The 7589-nt window shown below is 36.3% G+C and overlaps 1 long non-coding RNA gene across 1 annotated transcript; it reads right to left on the bottom strand.

Moving 5' to 3' along the window:
• Positions 1-2142: 2142 nt before the first annotated feature.
• LOC107791298 (uncharacterized) lies at positions 2143-6719 on the bottom strand. Its single transcript, XR_001649222.2, has 2 exons — positions 6205-6719; positions 2143-2463 (listed from the first exon to the last, which is right to left on the bottom strand). It is a non-coding gene; the product is annotated as an uncharacterized LOC107791298 (long non-coding RNA).
• Positions 6720-7589: the final 870 nt, after the last annotated feature.

Raw genomic sequence — 7589 nt, 5'->3', positions numbered from 1 at the left:
ATAAATAATACTTCACAACGCCCTTTAGGTAGGGGTTGCTCATATTATTCAGCGGGAACAGATTATCATCTCCTGCTACCCGATTACTATGTTGAAGTTGTTTACTTAAAGCATTCTAATTCAGTTCTAAGTCGTACCCTACGCGTGCGCTACCCGTCCCATGCCTATGGTCCAGGAGGCTTTTGACCTACTATTTGGGTTGTTCTAGACTTTACTTAGGTTGCTCAAAAAAAGATAAAACTAAGTGACATTCAAAACAGATAGGACTTCACGTAAAGACAATTAAAGGCCCAAGTTAGCTTCCACACATAACAACAAATGCACGCGGGCAGATTTCTGGTTATGCAGTAGACGATTTCAGAATTAAAACATATTTTGGGTTGTTAAATCCTATAGGCATGGTTCCTATGTGAGTTTGATTAATATTATCCAGACAGTACTGCAACATATAGGCCAGTTCAAGCAACATAAGTCCTATAGGCATGATTTCTAATTGTTTACGCGATGAGGCAGTGAAGCGATATGAATTACCAGATTATTAGTGCTGATTTTATAAACAAGCTTCTTAGGCAGACGTCAATGTCCTATAGGCATGGTATCTAGGTAAGTAAAAATATTGTATTGCAGCGCCCTATAGATATGATATCTAAGAGTGTTGAATAGTAAACATGGGAACAGGTGTGGCAAATACTGGAACTAACATATTTTGACAAGTTAAGTGAAGTGTGTGCCTCCTATAGGCATGATGTCTATCAGTGTGCAGAAATAAAGCATGCTAAACAAAAACAACAAATAGAGCACAAAGACCCTATAGACATGTTCTCTACCCTTTTATGCAAGAATAAAACATATCTATCTCCCCTTTTTATTAATTCCCCCATCATTCAATTTTAGAAGCTATTACAGATCACTTTAAGTAATTACAGGCCCAAATACAAATAGAGGATAACCCAACAATATATTTGGGTCTTCAAATAGGTTTAGGACTTCATGCAGACAGCAGGCCCAAACTCCAAGCGCAGACAGTATACTTCGAAACCTCAAGAACAAAGGCAGGCCCAACATACCAGGCCCAAACAATTCCACTGATTAAGCTAAGGGATGCTAAGTTCAGCCACACAAGTAACAGAACTAATCTTCAACTATAATTAGCAAACTATTCTAATTAGGGCTTATAAGCAAGATCATGCTCAAATTGGAAAAAAACATATAAGACACATATGAGGCAAGCTCATGTTTATCACACCAGAAACAGAGTTTAAGAGCAGTAGGATTATTTCAAACTACGTTTCAGAAACGAGCTTGGTCCAGAACTATCCTAAGGACCCTTAAGCAGGGGTTTGAACATGGAAATCCAATAGTGTCATGGGCAAGACTAGTGAGATATAGACTTAACATGAAAACTTCAACATAAGAGCCTAATGAGAACAACTAATTTGCAAGGTTTAACATGTGAAATGTTAAGGTAAATACCAATCACCACACAAGGTTTTACATCCAACAGGTGAGCATTCATAAGGCAAGCAGTCATCACACGAAGAAAGATGAAATAGACTAGACATATGTTGGATTACACCCTAGGAGTCTTGAACGATCAGTGAGCACATAAAAGCAAAGAAATAAGTCTGCCTAGGAATGGTAACAGTATAGGCATATAGAATTCATATAATCACAGGGTGACTTCAAGGAAGTAGCAGTTTGTACATGAAAGTCTTAGCAAATTCACATTCCAATGAGTTCTGGGCATGCATTAGTCCCCTAAAAGGATCTAAGTCATGATGAGCAGCAGACTAGTTTACACTTAAATATGAAGATGAGCAATTAATCAGACTGGACACGTATAATGAGCATCCACTAAGGCTGACATATTAAACTAAGCACGTAGACAGTATTGTCACAAAACTTGCAGAGAAATAGCAAATTATACATAGGGGATTCAACATAAAGAGAGAAATTTGAGCAAGAACATAGTCTCAAAAGGGTTTTGGCAAAGCAAGGCAGTCATCATGAATCAATTTAGCTATCCTTATGTGATTTAACATCAAAACTTGCACGAATTGAAGCAAGTGAAACTACAGAGTGGTGCTAGAACAAGCAGAATTGCATACGAAGTGGCATAATATCAAAATTAACTCAGAGAAATCCAAATAACACTAGTGCACATAGCACAAACAAAAGAAGTAGAGTTACGAGGGTACAGGGCACTAACCAGTTGCAAATAAACGAATAAAAAAATAAATTCAAAATCTCAAAAACAGCAGCAATTGCAGGTGAGTGACGAAAGACCCCAAACCTCAGTGCTTCAGAGTTCAAAAGAGCCGCGAAATGGACCCCGAGAAGTGCTTGCACTGGAGAAGGTCAACAGAATACGGTGGCCTTGGCTTTCAGCTGGCCAAGAGCTTAATTTCAGGATAGTATCGAATAAGTGAGAGTGAAGGGATAGTTCTTACGGCGATTAAAGGTCTGTCCAAAGGGAAAATTGGGGAGGGATTTATATAGTAGCGAAAGTAAGTACCCAAACAAGGAAAAACAATCGATTAAACACGAATAAGGAAAAAATAACATGCGAAATCAATTAGAATCAATTTAAGAGGAATCCAGCAAACCTTAATTTAGACGAAGATCAAAAATGGCAAAAACGCTCACTGAATCGGACCCATATGGCCTGGTAGTGAGTGTATCAGGTCAGAAACATGAAGATAATACAGAATCAGAGTTGAGCGAACACCAACGACTCAGCTTCCATAAATAATCGAGTACCAAATACTTGTAACATTTAAAAGATGGTAGGCATCTCTATGTGTGCAAGAAAGGAAAGGAATCATGGACGATTTCCATGTAATATTGGATTGGGACTGGGATTTGAGTGAGGCAGCTAGGGTTTAGGTTTGAGAGATGATGGGGAGGGTTTGAAGGCGGAAAAAAATGATGAAATAGGTCTAGGGTTTGGGTTATGGGGATATAAGGAGATGTGGGGGGATTACTATGGACGTTGATCATTTGAGATCAACGGCCAGGATCGAAAAGGGAGTGGGGCTAGTCGTTTAAATGGGTACCGACCGGGTTTGAGATTAAGGGGTCGTTTGGCATGGGCTGGGGAAATTGGGCCAGGGATTTTAAGAGTTTGGGCCACTAATGTGGTCCAAAATTGGTATAATTGAGGCTACACAAGAAATTGTTAATAAAAATAATTTATAAAAATATTTAATATATAATAAAATATTACTTATGTAATAAAATGATTAAAAATAATAATTTAATATTATAAAAATATAAAAATGCTATTTAGCATGAATGATGTAATAAATGTAATTATGCATAGCGTATAGGCTATTATTGCAAAATTATGTAAATAGCCAAAAATTACAAATATAATTACATAAATGGATTAAAAATATTATGAAATATATATGTGGATGTAAATAATAATTTTGGATGATTATGTCATCACAAAGTAATTTGAAGGGATAATTAATAAATATTTGAATAATTTAAATACAGGAAAATCAATTTTAAAGGTTTAAAAAATTATAGAAGATACCTATACGACTCGTATAAATTAAATAATAATGTAAAAATGCTATTTTGAAAGTATATATACTATTGAAAAAATATGAGGGCAAAATTGGGTATCAACACCCAATTGTTTGAATTGACCATATATTTGAACCATTTACCTCTCGTGAGCACTTGAATTTGATATGAACTTTGCAAAAGGTGAAGTGTGGGGTTGTTGGTTTGGCTTTTGAGTGGAACTAATGAATTAAGGAGGAAGGTGCACTTGTTTTTTAAAAAAAAAGTAAGTAAGAACCACTTGAATTGAATAGGAAAAGAAAAAATAATTGTATTGTTGTGAAAAATATTCATTGATAAGTGGTAACTCTTGATGTAATTGTGCTTAAAGAAGTAGGGAGTTAATATATATTGATGTGAAAGTGGAGTTATGGTTTGACATAAGTGTGGGGTTTTGAAAGGCAAATTGTATGTATTAAAGTACTTAGGGAGGTGTAGTCACTCTTATATCTAAATGTATCTGACCCATCCCGCAGCTTACATTACAACCAATTAAAGTCCTACTTGATCCTTGACTGAATGAACTCCATTAGTAGAGTAGTACACTACGGGCAAGCATATGGTGCATCTATTGTGGCATACGAATGTTGTTTCTGAGAGTGAGTGAATTCTTTCTATCTTGCGTTCCTAATTGTTCTTAACTTTTATTGTGTGTCGAAGTACTCTATATTGTTGTATGAGGGTACATGATTCACGAAGGAAGGTAATGTCATTGACCTCTATGTTAGAGTAAGTGAACAGGTTGTGAAAAATACGTGGTACGTTTGAGTCAAATTTTGAGGCTATGATGTTACGTTATTGTGCTTAATCTATTTTAAATATTCTTGGTTTGATGAGTTATGAGAGTTGTTTAAAAAGGTTGTGTCTATATGAAGTGTAGTTTGATTGCTCGAGGACGAGCAATGGTTTAAGTGTGGGGTGTTGATGGTAGGCTATAATCTCGTGGTTTAGTCGCTTATTGCACTCTAATTTACTGCACTTTAATTGAGTTTAAGCTTTAATTGCTAGTGTTCTGCACTAATTGTATATTTTATGCCTTGTAGGAGGATTCCAAGCTATGTAGATATTACGGAATGAATTTGAGCTATTTGGAGCTTTGAAATCTTAGTAAAAGCCCAAGGGATTAAGCCGGGATCACGTTCGGGGATCGAATACCACGTCTGGATGTCAAAATCGAAGCAAAAAAAGCAAGACACTGAGAAAAGTGTACAACCGCGGCGCGCGGGGCGACGCATGGCGCGGCGCGTCTATGTAAATTCCTTCTCCTATAAAAGTGAAAGCTCTCTGAAGTTTTCCATTACTGCCCCGCCTGGCGCGTCGCCCCATACGGAGAGCCTGTACAAATTTTACAGAGTAATTTTCCTAATTCGCGTAGGAAAAGGTGGTTTTGTTTGAGCCCGACCCTACTTGGTATAAATACATCTAAAAATGTTATTTTTAGGACTTTGGAACACATCTAAGACCTAAGGAGTCTAAGAAGGAGGTGGAGAAGCGAAAGCACAGGGGATTCATCATTCAATCCTCACTCAAGACAAGAGTTTGGATTGCTTTATGTTTTTCTGTATAATTGTGATAAATTACTCCATATCTATGGAGTAGTTCTCTTTAGGGATTGATGGATTTGGTGTATTGATATTTGTTTATGGATATTAACTCTAGTTTTTATGCATTGAATTATTTTGGGTATTTTAATTGTTGCATATATATTCACATGTTCATGTAATCGAGAGAGGCATACTTGTGATATCTTTGCATTATCTTGTTGGTTGAATTCATTAATCTTCTTAGTAATCGAAAGAGGCTAGTTGAATTATTGCTTAGACCTAGTTAGGAGGATAATCGAGAGAGGTTCTCCTAAGACCAATCCACTACGAATTCTTGCATATCTTCACTGAGCTTAAATTGGTTCATATTGTGAGGTTGAGACTTAATCGAGATAGGAGTTTCTACTAAACATTTGAACTAATAATTGAGTGAATTCGAGAGACTCACTTAAACATTAGAAGTGAATTAACTAGAGTTAAATCCCAGACATTTATCTTGCACCTACCCAATCAACCCCTATTTTCTCCCCTTGATATCTTTCTTGCTTACTTTTGTTCAAGTGTCATTCGTCAATTAGCTTTAGATTCTTAGTTAATTTTAGTTTTAAATTACATAATTCTCAACTGTTGATCATCTTGGATAGCAATCTAGCTACAAACTACGATAATACTGTTTAACTCAAATCCATGTGGATACGATATTATATTATACTATATTCGACTAGCGAGCATAATTTTGTTTTATGTTTTAAGCTCGTCAAGAAACATTGACAGAATCATTGAAGCTCATTATCAACTAACTAATTAAGGCATTTTGGTATGAATTTACTAAATCATTATGTAGTTAAGAGAATGAAACTGAGACTCCAATAATTAATCAAATTGTCACCCAACCGACTTGTCAAGCTGATGAATTAATTTAGACTAATATGGAACATACTATAACTCAGGAGAAAAGCACTTAATTAACCGTGTAAACTAAGAGCATTCATTAACATACTAACAAAAATTAAAAAATCTAAACTAACGTGTAACTGGAATGATGAGAACAAAAAGAAGGAATGAAAAGAGATATGTCGGAGTATACCTTCTCAGAGCTCTTAATCAAACGGGGTTAGTGACTTCTGGCCGGTCAATGGTCGGTTGACCAAAATACGGTGATCTCGGAATAAACAAAAAAACATCAATCGATTGCTCTCGTCAAGAGCAATCGATCAACATAGGTTTCGAGTCATAATGAGTTGTCTTTGAGAAGAAATCAAGAAAAGACATATTATGGTTTTTTTTTTTGAATTTTAGATCTACTATTGGACGAGTTATAGTGGGTTTCAAAGGCCAAGGTTAAGAGATTAGGAATGAGGAAGGGACGAGGATCATCTGGTGAAATTTTCGGGTTGATTGGTGGTGGCCCGCTGCCGTGGGCGATTTCTGGCGCGCAGCGGGCGGTGGAGGAAAATGGGGCTATAGAGAGGTGAAAGAGAGTTCTGAGAAGGTTTTTGGGGTAGGGGTCGTTCTCTTAGGACAGTTTTAAGAGGTTTGGAGATTCAGTTCCGAGCCGTCCGATCAAAATTATGGACGACTGAGATTAACCCTAAACGAAACGTCGTCGTTTGGCATTTAAAGAGGCATTTAAAGAGGGGCCGGGTCGGGTATAGCTTGGGCTTACACAGATCTGAAACACAACTGGGCCTTCATGAATTACTTGGCTCAATCAGAAAATGCAAGAGGGCAAAAATCTGTAAAAATTCTATAAAAATTCTATGAAAATCTATACAAACAATGAATAGAGAAAAATCTATAAAAATTCTATAAAAATCAGCACTAATTAATAGACAATTTTTTTTGGATTTTTTAGGAGTAATTTAATTATAGGGCAAAAATTACATGCTCACACGAGGATCAAAGGTAACTTCGAGGTCATCTAATAGATGATAAAATTGTCCAAACTCCAGAGACCAACATCTACATCATAATCTTTGATACTTTTACAATAATTGCTCCGTCCTCCAGATTGTATTGCGCTCCTGAAGGTATTAATAGAACATTAAAAACGTTTTTTTGTTGTTTTCATCAATGTATCCCGGTATTAAACTCTTGAATGTCTTCACAGTCAACCAAAATTCCTCATGATCATAACTCCATACATCACTAAAAAAATAGATTACCAAAGGAAGTTTAACCCCACAAGGCTGACTGTAAAGTGAATATCCTCTTCTCATCCCGATGGCAAGCAACCATAGAATATCATGGCTTCAGCAAGTAATTCCATCGCATTTTGAAGTATTTAATGAATAAAAAAGGACCAAAAACAGAAAGGTTATCAAATTCTAAAAGAGATAATAGGTACTTCAAGGTGTTTGTAATGGTTTCACTTTGTTGTACCACTGGAGAAGTAAACACAGGCAATGACTGGAAGTTTTGCATACCTCCAGGAGACACGTAGACAACCTCCTTCCCACATTTGTTCTCTCG

This window comes from Nicotiana tabacum, chromosome 13 (genome assembly GCF_000715075.1).
Source record: "Nicotiana tabacum cultivar K326 chromosome 13, ASM71507v2, whole genome shotgun sequence".
Taxonomy (NCBI): domain Eukaryota; kingdom Viridiplantae; phylum Streptophyta; class Magnoliopsida; order Solanales; family Solanaceae; genus Nicotiana; species Nicotiana tabacum.
This window is presented reverse-complemented; position numbering and strand designations above follow the sequence as displayed.